The following is a 13663-nucleotide window of genomic DNA, read 5'->3' as shown; positions in this document are numbered from 1 at the left end:
ATGTGTGTGTAAAGCGGGAGGAAGCGTGTCCATGGATGTGGATGTGTCTGTGTGCCCGTTAATAGAAAAATTGTGAAAAAGATTTAGAGCGAAAGCAAGAGCAACGCAGTGCCAATGCAATTTCAGCCACTTATGTGTTGTCTCACACCGAAGGGGCTCCCCTTCTAAACAAGCATTATTGGATGCGTTCACCTTGAGATCTCAGGAAACCAAAAAAAAAAAAACCTTTCTTCTAATATCCACACTATTACTCTGACTCCATTGAGAAGCTGCTGCTCCTTCAATAGCAGTAGGAATACCTATTCATCAAGACGTCTGTGGCCAGGCCCTGCTTAATACCAGATGGAGAGATCTTTAACTGCCCAAGAATGAAGGCTCCAAACTTGAGAGAAAAGACTTGCATCAGCAGAGCAGCAGCTAAATGAACTCTGTCCCGGGTTGGGCTTGACTACTTCAACAAAGCAAGATTAATTTGCCTGTGGAATTGAGGCCAATGCCCGAGCCATGGCACGCTGCCTAGCTGACGTTGTGGTGCAGCGGTGCCTCCAATGCACCAGGAACATTGGTATAATGTCAACAGTGCAGCATCACAGGGAAAGGCAGAAATTGGCTTCCGCAGCTTTACTGAGAAGAAGCGAATATGCATTTCTTTATATGGCTGAAAAGATATTAAGCTCCCACTGCAGAGCAGACATACACAGAAAAAGATAAATGGATAGTGGCTATACAGAAATGCAGCTAAACACAGAAATTAACACATCAGTGATACGGGAAATGGTATTCAAACAGTGCCAAGCCACGATAAATATTAATAACAACGAGAACAATTACAGCTCTGTTCAGGTGCTATGGCACAAGGGACAATTTAGATTGCAGAGTAAAATAATATTATTATTAAGTATGGAGAGGTACCATTAGCAAAAGATTAATTAAAGAGATACCGTTTTTGCAAATACAATGTCTCCACACTATATCAATATCACAAAAAAAATGGTCGTGCCATTGAAGACAAAAAAAAATAAAAAAAATCAGGAATATGGGGAAGACAATATGTGACCGAGGGTGAATTAATTAAATACCTCCACCAGTGCAACATGTGAGATGAGGATGCAGCTAGAGAGACTTGGTCAGCGAGGAAGAAGAAATGTAATTAGTTCAATAATAGCTATACTTGTCCCCTCACACACACACACACACACACACACACACACACACACACACACACACACACACACACACGGCATGTTCTTGCGTCTCTGAGCTTAACTATTTGAGGCACTATGAAGCTGTACCTCTTCAAGCAGAGGCCACTACAGTGCTGGCCTCCTTTCCTAACCTCTCTTTTTTTTTGTCCCCACCTCTGGCAGGTGTGACCTTTCGCCTCTGCTGGTCGTGGCCACTCTCGCCCCCAGACAGTAGGCCCGGATTAGTCACCATCTCTGAGGATTGTGTTACGCCTTGCACGAATGCGCATGTGAAGCCCAAGCTCTCTCCAGCATGGCCGAAGGGCCTGCTATGAAAAATAGAACACCTAATGCCTGGAGATAGAGACATTCATCAAAGACCAGGGCCCTGCCTGCCTGCTTTGTGTGCTGCCTTCACTCCTTATTCTCTATTCAGTACTGAGATGCAGAAACAACTCACTTATTGGAGAGTCATAAAAGAGAGATGGGGAGTTTTATTATTATTGCTGTAAGAATTTAATATTACTGCTGGACCCTTTTTCCCCCACAAAAGAGAGAGTCCCTTGCTTTTTGTTTTACAACCGTTCTCATGCTTCAAGTGATCTCTTATGTTTAGAAGGAAAAAAAAGGATATTGTAGTCTCATGAGGGTAGATATCAACAGATGGATGCGTGTGGAGCCTCTTCACCACTTGATTCAGCACAGCGGGTTGCCTCCATTGGCCACATTTTGAGTGACAATCGCAGGAAGGCTACCGAGAATACCAGGAGGGGGCCAAACAAAAATACCCTGGGAAATGGTAGCCATGCCAACTGGCGCAGATCAGCCGGACCAGTTAACCTCTGCAGTGAACTCCTAAACCCTGGGGTATGGCTTGGTAATGACATCTCTTGTTCTACGTCTTTGCTCCATCACTGCATTCCTTACTATTGATCCTGGCGGCTCACAGAGGAATACTACGGTGGAAGATGTCGCCCAATGTGTGTTCATGCCCAACTATAATGGGATACAGGGAAAGACTGCTTCCTCTTAGTGTATTCAAATTCCACTCTACCAACAAAGGGTTAGCATGATACTGGAGGGGTGCAGCTATTGAAAATATCAAAGCCTAAAGGTTCCGTGCCACGGGATTTCTCCTTTGCCTGGAAGACATGGTAATAAGAGCGAACTTCTGGAGCAAGGAATGTAGACAGCTCCGACACAAGGTTCACAGATTGAGATCAAGAAATACAATATTTATGTCACGAATATTATCCTTCCAAGTATCGACCACTCAAAACCTCCAATTGCCATTGCAATCTACTGCTTCAATTTGCACTCATCTTACGGGATGGAAGCAATGGGTTCAAAAAGGTATGTTGACCAGCAATGGCCCAAAAGATTGGGCTTCTTTCAATGGGTGAAAGTGATTCCTCACACAGAGCCAGTACATAACAAACACAGCAGACTATGCCAAAGGCTAGCCGGCAGAATTGCAGATGCACGCGTACACACACACACACACACACACACACACACACACACACACTTCTCAGTAACACCACAGCTCCAGGTGCCTCATGGGGCCACTGCCTTCCTTCATCCCTCCATCTATCCACATACCCCTGACTCTCTGATCCTCATCTTTTCTCTCTCAAGACCTTAGGTTTACATGGGCCTTCAGTGTGAGAGCGCCTGCTGTCATACCTAGTTCTTCGAAGAGCAGTAGGAAAATGAAAATAAAACGAAAAATGAGGCAATACCAAAACAATAGTTGAGCAGCAATCCAAACGTAAAACCTTCCCTTCCATTGTTGTATTCAGCAAACAACCCACGAAGGGGAACTGCATAAGGGTAAAAGCACTGTTTCACTAATAAGAACAGACACACTGGAATGCTGTTTCGTGTACACAAATGTGTCTGTTTGCTCAAGTGTCTGAACATTGCATCAGGCATGTAGATTGCGTTTGTGTTCGTGCCATTGTGTGTGTGTTCTCTGCCAATGCCAAGGGCCTCTCAGACGTGGGGTGTAAAACACTCTTTGAGAATGGGATTTGGTAACACACAGGCAGCTCTGGCATGGCTGCTTCAAAGCGGAGGCAGGCGGAAATTCCTTCGGCACATGTGTGCCTTCATGCGATTGTGTGCACGTGTGCGTGTGTGATGTACGTTTTCTCATGGATAAACCCACGGCCGCTCCGAAGGAAGCTCGAATTGACGAGCTTTCCATGGTGGTACCGCCACGCTCTTGGATGATTTCTAATATTACTAAATGTATGTTAGAAAAGGACACGGAGCATGAGCGGATGGACTAGGAGGATGCGGTTGGGGTGGGGGGGATGACGAGGTGAGGCATCTCCAGTTTTAGTGAACTGGTGATTTCTCCAATGCAGATCATGTCTCGAGAAAACAGCATCGGGGAGAAGCTCTATCAGAATACATGACAGCTTTTCTCGAATGTATTAAAGACACAACAGATGCAGGAGGCTTTCACCAGGTAAGTGCTTTTCAGCGTGGCACAGACTCACAAAAGACACATGATGCATAAGAACACACACCCACGCATTTATACACGGCAAGATCTATATTCAACCACACACACATAATGAAAATAATTTATTACTCTGTATGTGAGGAGTCTAGATGTAGTCGAATGTGAGGAGGCAGATGTAGAAGTGTATTTTTCCAGTCGTGTCCCTTGCAACACACTGCATCCCTTCAACAAAACACTCAAGATGAGCAGCACAAGCTCCTGGTATCTGACTTTGAATCATGCCAGTGTGTAATAGAACATGAACATATTACTTGCCCCAGAATCAGTCAGCGTTTCATCTCATTCCATTTGGTTTAGCTGACCGTAACTCTGTCTGGTTCCACTACCCCTGCCAGCCACCACAGACTGATACGCCTCCTCCAAGAGCCTGATGAGTAGGCAGAGATTGCTCAAACTTCTGCTCAGTGGGCTACCCTCTGCCAGACAGCCAGCCAAGTTAAAAGATTTATAATTTGATCTGAAAATTAGCTATCTAAATTTGTCTGGTGACAGGGACAGGATTTTATGATCTTTCCATACAGACAGTTTTCTGGGCCGCCTCTAGACTGACAAGGATAAAAGTGAAATGAAGGAGTCTGCCAAGATGCCAACCATAAAATTCCATCAGCCAGAGGACTTTACTGCTCTGGGACCTCAACGAATGGGCAACAGGAGACCGGAAGAGCGAGAAAGAGACACAGAAAGAGAGAGCACTATAAAGGAGGAAACAGATGGGAAACGGAAGAGGATTTACGATGGGTGACGGTCTCCTTTTAACCCCAATATTTGCTAAGAGGAAAAAGGATGGTGAAATTACATTACGTGGGCTGCGATCAATAACCACAAATATTAAATAGAGCCCGAGTCCTTCTGCCTATACACATGGCTTTATGTGGAGCAACACCACTTATTATTAGCTAGTGTAGCGATGACAGACGTGTTCATGACGCAATCAAGTGCTACTGAGCATCATGGCCCTGCCTTAACTTCATTTTTTACGGGTCACCAGCGAGATACTATAAAACCAAAGCACAGAGTCAATACTAATGAGAGGAGACATATTCCAAGTGGAACTGGTGACAGCAAGTATATCAGCAGCCTTTCCCACCACTATCTGCCTATCAGTGGGTGAGCAAGGCCATGCTGGAGATTAGGTTTCAAGAGAAATGCGGTGAGTGAGTATGACTTGCCTGTCACTGCTTCAACAAACACCTCAGAGAGTTGTCACAATAATGGAATTTTTGTTTGGAAGGATGGTGGTAGCAGTGGGAGCAGAGCACAGAGATAAACAAAAGTATAGGCTCAGCTGTCAGTGCAGATGTGAATTGGGACACTAGATTATCAAATCTAATTCTACATCAGTACAAAAAAATCAGTACCACAATTTGCACTGGATATCATGATCAGTAGGTGATTTTGCAACTGTAATATTACAGGTTTTTTTCTTTTGGCTGAAACTCACATTTCTGTTTGAGCCAACTCTAAACACGTCTGCCATAAAACCAATACCAGAATCAATTTGTCACTACTCAACACGCACAAGCAGAAGCAATGGCTTGAAGCAGCTGTTCTAACTTCTGAGCTATGTCTTTTTCCACCTCCTTATCCATATTTAATTTCAATTTAAGCAACAATATGTTCACCTGTGCCTCTTGCAATGTAGCTCCGCTTTGGATTTTCAAGTTGTTCTCCAAAGTATTTTCTCTTTGTAACACGAGTGCAAGACTTGGATGATTAACATGCATAAAGGCGCATTCAACTTGCTATGCACCAGTGACAGCAATAATGTCCCGCCGTGGACGCAAAATCCCCGGGGTTTAATCACCTCAATACAAAGACTCTAAAGGAAGAGCGCATCCTCATTCTGAGCAGGAGTAACATTAGCTCAGTCAGGCTAAGACAAGCATCACATTCATGGACCAACAATGGAACCAAGTGCTGTGGTAAATTGGCCTGTATAAGCCCCATAAACCATTTCAGATAATGCGCAACTAGTTAGTGGGCTTACATAATGAGGTTTATCGCATTGTAAATGCACACAATTGGCCCTGTTTGGTAAAATACGCAGAATGCACATGGGCACTGGGGTGTGAACCTCTTTAAGCGTCTCTAAGAATTGCGGAAGCCGACGATGTTGGTGTGTGCTTTCATTAAAAAATCATTGTTATCCAACATGCAAGAGGATTTAAAAAGCTTACGTAATTTATCATCAATTGCATAGCTCAATCAAAAGTCAAGGACCCTGTCATCCTCTCTCTGCTCTGTGTGCTTGATCGACAAAATTTGGTATTTTGAATGAAGACTTCCTTGAAACCGCAGGATCTGAGAGAGCTTTACTCTATTTCCCCTGGTGAGGGCTCAGTCCCGGCATGAGTGAAGTGAACGCTGCTTCCCAAGTGGCATCCTGAGAATGCACCTGGACTCCTTAATGGAGACACCCACACTGGAACAATGAAATAATTGACAACTATCCCACGAAGCCTTTCAGCTCGGGCTCTATTTGAATGCGATGACAATAACAACCAGAGGAAAAACCAAAATATACAATGGCAGATAAACAAGTGTGTATTAATGTTGCACTTAGCAAAATCTCTGCCCTGGCAACAGTATCAAAAACATCCAAAGCTAATGAATTAGAGAAGGGGACTTGACCTTCAAGGTTCATTCACTGCAGTTGTTTGTTGATAGAAAACAAGGACGGATTTGCTTATTTGCAATTAGAGGGGTAGGGGGTAGAAATTAATAATATATGAATGGCTGTTTACTGGATGATATTAAGATGAATTCGTTTAATGCTGGGCAAAAAAACAGCAGAATAAGCCAGATGACTGGCATCAAGGGACCGGAGTGTTTTGGGTTTTTTTCATACAGGAAAGCCAATAAAGCTACATTTTAGATCCCCAAGTGACCCATCACTCGAGCTATAGCATTTATAAAACATACCATACTAAGACACATACAAACATAATGCTCGACAAGGTTCTTAGAAAGCGATCGATTCAGACATCACTGCAGCAAAATAGAGGTAATGAACAAACACATTAGCAGATATTGAATCTAAAGAGTTTCCATTTACATCTATCATTGCAGACACTGTGATTAAACGGACATATATCATACCCACTCACCACGTGGCAATGATCCACTAGCAAATATTCATTACTAAATTATCTATTAGAGTCTTAAAACTCCAGCAATCAGAAAATAAAATATGAGAAAATAGGTACAATAGATTATGAATCTCATATTTCTTTTTAAATTCTGATATAAAAAACAGCACAGGTAATAAACTTGAGGTCAACTGGTGATCGACATTAAAAACCTGATCAAAGCATCTCTATTAATTATACATTTGTTATTGTATCTAAAAGGGACAACGTACAGTTTAAAACATCAATGTCACCATTTGACGCATTATGAGTTTACTTGTGAGCAGCATCTCCTCTACCAAACCCATGCTTAAGAATAAATCATACTTTAATGTTACTGAGGGAGCAAACATTGCTAACAACAAGGCAATCGGGAGACAAGTCATCAACAGCTACTTGGCTTCAGCAGCAAATGTCGTTTTTTTACACCAAACCACACAAATCACGTAAAATAAAAAAAGACCATGAACACAATATGGCCAAGGCATAAAAAACACATACTTAATTCGATTATTTTTGTTTTGCTGCATCATTATGTTAATTCAACCACTGCTGCCACGATGAATTTATTTTTTAAAGGTATGCATAAATACTGTTCACGCACTGCGTCAAAGGGGAAACAGTTGTGGCAACATACAGCAGCGAGTCTGGTGGTTGTATTATTCTCCTGCACTGTGTGCGCCTACATGCGTGAACGCATTTGTAGTTGTTTGTACTTGCACACAATCAGATTTCTGTTCGCAAGCGTGGTTGTGTGTGCTGCACGCATTTGAAAAGATGACAGGTGGTGGGAGGGTAGTAGATCTTTGGAGACTTGTCACAGTGTTCCGGTTTATGAGCCAATGACAGGAGACACACACCCATCCACATCAAAGTTTATTACAGTTCATCACCTCCCCACCTGCAGTGTAATGACATTTAGCCAATCCTATAAAAATCCCAGGAAACCTGTGGGTATAAATCAATGCCTTTCCACCTTTCCAGCTGCTGCTCACATCCATTATTAAAGCTTCCACATCATATTTGAACATGAGTGTGCTCCAATGACAAGCACATGTACAGGTACGCGTGTATGCCCGTCTTCCCACAAACCTGGCTCAGGAGAACAAATAAATAGACATTATTACACAAACATAGCACGCTCACACGCACACTGACACGCACACACACACACACCACCTCATAGTGTAGCAACTCCTCGTCCCGTGGAAAAAAGGATCAGTGGGTATCGCAGCTGACAAGCAGTTTATATAAAATCCCATTGGTTTCATCGAGGCAACCCTGGTAAGTGTAGGGTTTGCTGCAACCAACTCCACCTGTTTGGGACTCAGGTTTATCTGCTTTTTCAAAATTAAAGCGCTACGTCTTGTAATCACGTTTGCATTCCTCTCACACTTCCCTAATGCCTAATCAGATACAGATGTAATGCTTAGATCGAGTCCAGAATATGGTGTAATGATCGAGGCAGATTTGTCTCTGTGTTACGGTGTGTGTGTGTGTGTGTGTGTGTGTGGGCTTGCATACATGTGCGTATATGTAAGCCTGTGCTTGGCCATTACATGAGTGAGGGGATTGGTGTGTGGTTCTTGATGCAGTCATTGACTACCCTCTGCAGGCAGGCTCGGTGAACATCAGACTGGAAGTGAAGCAGAGGGATGGCGATGAACGATTGTACGAAACAAGGAGAGTACATGATGATGTTAAATCATATTCCAAATAAGAAAAAAATAAAGTTGCATATTGTTTTGAGTCTATTTGTGATTAGTAGCAGTCATTTATCAGCAGCACTTACTGTGATACTGGATGGCTGCTTGTAATATTTTCCAAAGGACATATTTTTAGAGCCATTTACCCAATTGATGATCTTTGTGCTGCTTTTTGACTACTTACTGAAAACCATTATTTAAAATGAGCCATCAGGGCAGACAAGCACATTATCAAAGGAAAGAAATGTTTTCATTGTAGCTGTGTTGTACACATTCATGTTGTTGGAAAGGGAAAATGGTTTTCCTGTGACAATCTGTGTCTCAAGTACAGCTCATTTTGGAGCACTTTTTTCACATTCTGATGTAAATGTTAGCGTCTTCCAAACATAATAAAAATCTCTGAAAAATGATCATATCCTTCATTATATTCAATTGTGAACTACTGAATGGAATGACATAGGTTCAATGGTGGCTATGATCATTTTGATAACAACATGATCAAAATGTCAAGGACCAAATCAAGTGACGTAAAATTCTGTCGTCATTCATTTGCAACTTGAATCAGGGCCGACTTGATACCTGATTGCTCGATATGACTATTTCATAACACATTGTGTTTCTTTCAGCTCGCTCAATTTCCTACAGATCTACATGAAAAAACGTTGAAACTATCAACAAACAAGAGAGCCAACCTATCAATATCGTTGAGAGGTGTGTGCACATCCACAGCGATTCCATTTCCATCTCTGTGAAGACGGGAGGTACATCAAGCTCTATTCCCCATAGGTTAAACAATGCCAGTTGAAGTACCTCATTGCTGCACATCAAAAAACAATGCACCACATCAGTCTTTGAATGAGCTGTTGAGAGAAAACAGCCAGTTTCCTGTCAAGGTGAACATCCTGAAATTATTAGCATTATTTACTGCACTGACATATACTGCGGAGACGATTGAGGCAAGAAACAGTCCTTGAAGATTGTGTTTAAAAAGGTGAATTATATTGACTTTGTCTTTAGGGGAAGGAGTGAAAAGCATAATAATTTAGCAGGGTGTAGCATATCCTATGGGGACCCTAGGTTCTTCTCTCACACACCAGGCAACAACCTCCGGATATGAAAAGTGAAGCCAATGGGAAAATGCCTTAAACTTGCATTCTTCCTAAGTCCAATTGTATGGAAGTCAATGAGAAAATGGCCCTTCTTCTCATTTGATTTATTATGCAAGTAAACATTGTAAACATGACTTTATGGTCTTAATAGCTAGTTTCAAGTCTTCTTTCATACAGCATGATGTTCATTTAGCAAATTATGGTCCCATTTAGAGATTAATAAACAATAAAGGAGCTTTAGGGCGTGGCTACTTTTAAAAAATATATATATGTTGGTTGCCTCAAAATGTCGTATTCAGCATTCGGTTGGACCTTCTTGTGTCACTTCAGGTGGCTAAAAATGCGACGGCAAAATGCCAAACTCAAGGCTTCAAAACCATAGTTCAAAAATCAATGGGTGAGGTCACGATGACTACGTCCACTTCTCATATGCAGTCTATGCCTCTCACACACACACACACAGACACACACTCTCTCTCTCCCCTTTCCCACAGCCCGACTTTATAGTCCACTGCCCTGGCTCTTAACACATGTTAAGTACGAAGGTCAGCTGGATGCTAGGGGTCTCTCTGTTCTGTGAAAAAGAAGAATCAGCTTATTAAAAAGTGAGCTCCGGAGGAAGCACTCATGCTCTACCTCCCACTGCACACATCCACTTTACTAAGCTAATTAGAGGCTTGGGCCAGTAGCTGGTGTCAATGGGGGAAACAACATATGTCCCCCTGTCAGCTTCTACCGGTGACCTTAGCTGAACTGTTGATACACTATTAAAGTAGATGCCCAGAAACGTCACCGCTGCCCAGCGAAATCAGCTCATCTTTATAAATACCTACAGCCAGTGTCATCAATTAGCTTATAGGTCTCCAAACTGTTTTTTCTCTAATATAGTTATGACTGTGTATCGTTGAGTTTTCTCATGTGCTGCGAGGAACTTTGCCACCACTTGTTTTTGAAGGCGGAAAGCCTCACGGTACCAAAGATGAGCTACAGGATCCCACCAAAACACTGATGATTGAAACAATTTGACATGCAAATACTGTAGATTCACTTCAATTGACTTTAAACGGCTCTTGCTTTTCATCCACCCAGTTTGCTGTAATCACAGTAGAGGATCAGGCCTTTGCTAAAAACCAAAGTAGTGAAAGCAAGAAAGAAAGAAAAGACTCAGAAGGTTGCTGGATATTTCCCGTGAGTCTCCCTAAACAAACACTTACTGATTGCTTCCCTGTGCTGCCTTCTGGCACTGCAGCCTGGATCTTTGATTAGAAGAGACTCCCCCATAATCACTAGTGTATGATTATGGCATTAGGCCGGATTCTTCACAACAGAATTTGCAATCAAGAAATTGGCGTGAGTGATCGATACAGTGCAGCACCTCATCTGATGGCAGAGAGGGGAGTGGGGATTGTGTGTGGGAGGAGGAGGCTTAGGATCAATTAGGAAGCGACTGCCACATCCAGACATTACTTGTAATCTTCTAATGCATCGGCATAAAGGCGCGGGGGCCCTGCGTTTGTCGACTTCTAACCGGGAGGAATCGATCCTCTCTGCACATCTCGACGCCAGTGAGTCCTGGGCCGTTTCAGCAGCATTCGAGAAATAATGAAAGGAGAGAGTCTAAATCCGCTTACCCTCCTCCCTAAGTGAAGAAAGTGTATTTGATGTCACACTTTAGGTGAGGCTGAAACATTTTAATCCTTTGAAATAGTTTCGAATACATCTGAATACCTGGTTAATCTCTCTGATGTACTGTAGTATTCTGTAGTGCTGGAGGCTTGCCTACTGTGTTGACATCCTGTTTCATCACACCGATATATACCAGGCGTATGACGCGAGGTAAGAGGTCTTGATTGACCTGCGGAGTAACACAACCGACAATCTCGGAAAAACACAACCAGATGTGGGAGTTTTTCTACTGTTCCTTTTACTATGAAGCCAATTACTGAACTCAGAATTGAGAACCAATGACACAATGGCAAACTATTGCACTGTGGGTAATATTGTTTCACTAGATAATCTAAACTGTCTGGGACATATTATTGCTGCAATTGTGGTTACGGTAATACTGGGGACTCGGTGTGTTGTATGGAGCCCTTATCAGTGTAGTCAATGCGGAGTGTGTGGCTCATTCAATTAATCAGGCATCATTTAAACCAGCAGGCTTGGTGACAGGGGACCCAATCACTGGTAAAAAAAAAAAAAAAAAAAAAAAAGCCATTCCCGACATTCCCACTCCAAATCCCCTGCACTAATGCACTGTGGCAACCTTCTAACTATCCAATTCCAGACCCAGACCCCTACGGTTTACACAGTCCCTCAGCTTCTTCCCAGTCCCCATCGCTTCACTTTCATTAGACCCCACACCTCTATCAAAGGGAGAACGGAGGAAAGCTGCGGCTCCATCTCATGTCAGAACCGGCCTCTATGGTATGGGAGCGAGGGGGAGAGAGGACAGACTGAGTGGTGAGTGGTGAGAGAAAGAGAGAGTAAGAGTGACGAGAGATGGAGGAGCCAGGAGAGCCAGGAGCCTCCCTGAGTATTATAAGTCAGAGAGTTTAGCCGGAGCACAAAAGCTGAAAATGGTCATTTGAGTGTGTGTGTGTGTGTGTGCGCACATCTATGCATATGGGTGAGCTTACATTTACAATATAAACACTGCATCCTAATGGATATTAACATTTAGGAGACTAAAGCACAACTGCACAGGCTAATCATGTTATATTAATTACTAAGTTAAGAATCGTTGTGTCGACAGCTTCAAAATAGTTCTGACAAGCACAACTTTATTATGGGAATTTTTGAAGCAGCATGAGGCAAAAAAGTCATTACCTGAACCACAGGCTCACACATGCTTCACTCACTCACTCACTCACACTCACACACACACACACACACACACACAATAACATGTGAAATGTGGCAAAAAAATCTGTGTTGAAAGTCGTGACAATAGACTGTATTTAGAAAATAGTTAGCAGTAAGAAGCAAACAGCGAACACAACATATTTGTGAAATGGAGAAACCTTGCAAGTAATTTTAAACGGATGTGGACAGGTTGATGTTTCTTAAGATTGCTTTCCAGCCAAATTATCTCTTAAATGTGCAAACATGTGTGTGGAAAACTAATCGCACCACAAGTTCTGTCCAACCAACAGCCCAAAACCCACAACAGATACACAACTGGTATAAACATGGTACCTTTTCATAAGATAAAATAGAAATTGAATAAAATGTATGTGACCAAAATTGCGGGTAATTTTTGGGCATCTACTGGATAAAGTGTTTAATTGTTTAAGCTCCACTGTAAAGCTGTAGGCAGCCATCACGGAAATCACCATGGCTACTGATTATTCTGTAGTCATGTTTTTTTTTTGCATCCGAGGCCGCTTTTCAATGGAAACACTTCCTTCACAACACTTGTTGCATTTTCAAAGACGACATTGTGTTCAGGTTCACGGTTGAACTCACGAACACCTTCGTGAAATATAAAATAAAATGCATAAATAAAGGTGTTGATTGTCAGATTATTAAGTGAATTTCAATCATCACTGAAAATAAATAAGGAAGTAGAATCCTATTTTTTTCCTGATTTCCATCTACAAAAGGTTCAGGAAACAAAAAGACAGCGCTACAAGAAAAACATCTGCCTTTATGCCTTAATAGCTAGATATATTGTTGTACTGTTTGGTGTTTGTTATATTTTTCCACAGTCTGTGTACATGCGTGTGCACCCAACAGCGAGAGGAAAACTAGTCCCGCTGACAGATTCTGAACCCGACCTGACTGATGACCCCAAGCTGCAGCAGCCAATGTAGAAAAAGATGGACAAGCTGGCGGGATGCCTGAACTTGCCAATATCTTCTCTTTTCCGAGGACTCTCAGGAACTCGCGAAGCTTTAAAGGTGCTGCTGAGATGCTGAGACCAGCAGCACAGAACCACCACCCACACACACACACACACACACACACATCTAAGAAGAAAGGATATGCTGTCCTGTATTTA

General features: G+C 42.5%; 1 protein-coding gene across 1 annotated transcript in view; it reads right to left on the bottom strand.

The window, feature by feature from the left end:
- The window catches only part of diaph2 (diaphanous-related formin 2), a 375865-nt gene that overhangs the window by 279189 nt on the left and 83013 nt on the right, over positions 1 to 13663 (bottom strand). The window lies entirely within an intron of this gene.

This window comes from Anarrhichthys ocellatus, unplaced genomic scaffold, assembly GCF_004355925.1.
Source record: "Anarrhichthys ocellatus isolate YVR2014 unplaced genomic scaffold, GSC_Weel_1.0 scaffold27, whole genome shotgun sequence".
Lineage (NCBI taxonomy): Eukaryota > Metazoa > Chordata > Actinopteri > Perciformes > Anarhichadidae > Anarrhichthys > Anarrhichthys ocellatus.
Note: the sequence above shows the minus strand (reverse complement) of the source record. Positions and strands in the feature narration are given on the sequence as shown.